The sequence below is a fragment of the Pteropus alecto genome, unplaced genomic scaffold (assembly GCF_000325575.1).
Source record: "Pteropus alecto unplaced genomic scaffold, ASM32557v1 scaffold75, whole genome shotgun sequence".
Lineage (NCBI taxonomy): Eukaryota > Metazoa > Chordata > Mammalia > Chiroptera > Pteropodidae > Pteropus > Pteropus alecto.
Genome location: NW_006440638.1, coordinates 19,909,323 through 19,910,261, shown reverse-complemented (window position 1 = coordinate 19,910,261; position 939 = coordinate 19,909,323). Strand labels below are relative to the sequence as shown.

The following is a 939-nucleotide window of genomic DNA, read 5'->3' as shown; positions in this document are numbered from 1 at the left end:
CCACGCCCCCGTCCCCTTCCCTCCCCTTCCTGCTCCTCCCTCTTCCCTCCCCCTCCTCCTCATTCTTTTTTTTCCCCATTTCCTTCACAATACACTATTTCCTCCCCACTTAATTCACAGAGTTTGGAGAAGAGATGCCTTGAATAGAATGGACTTGCTCTTCCACCTGCTCGCTGACCATCATCAATGACATTTCAGCTGTTGCCATAGGAGGGCCGGTGGGAACTGAAAACCACTTGCGGGAATTTGCAGACGCAGGCCGCTCCACCTCCATATCATTCTCTTGCGCAGTGATATTTCTCTGAGACAGTGGAGGTGTGAGCGGAGCGGCTTCGGAACCTTCCTTTGGAGAGGGAATTTTGAAGTTGACTGATCTGAGTTTTTGTTTCTGAGCGGTTACATTCTCCTGCAGGGGCAGATTGTAAGGGTATAAGGGAAGAAACTCTGAGAGTTCTGGGTTTATGGCGGCCATATCATCAAAATCAATCTCTTTGCCCTTCGTGGCACCTCCTTCTGTCCATTTCACTGAAACACGGGCTTTCTCCAAGATCACAGTCCTTGCTTTGGCACGGTGAATTAAGCCATTACTGCATTTCATCTCAATGGCCAGACTGGGAAATAAGCAGGCCTGAAGCAATGAGTCCATTGGGCAGTTGGCAGGTACGCCAAAAAAAAAGGAAAACAGCAAGAAACTACAACTCTGCTAACCCTAGGAAGTCTTAATGCCACGTGAATTCATTCTTTCTAATAGAGACATAATAGTCCATAGTATGACTTGACAGTTTAACTTCTTGTGATTAAAAGGAACCATTTACTTTATAGTATTTTGCTACCTCAAACAGTGGTGTTACAAATATAAATACATTTCTGTGTATTAGTGCTTTTATTAGGGGAGATTCTGAGGTATAAGATTTCTAGGGCAAAAACTATAGGTATTTT

At 44.6% G+C, this 939-nt stretch overlaps 1 pseudogene; it reads right to left on the bottom strand.

Annotated features, from left to right (window-relative positions):
• The window catches only part of LOC102886337, a 2,398-nt pseudogene extending 1,752 nt beyond the window's left edge, over positions 1-646 (bottom strand).
• Positions 647-939: the final 293 nt, after the last annotated feature.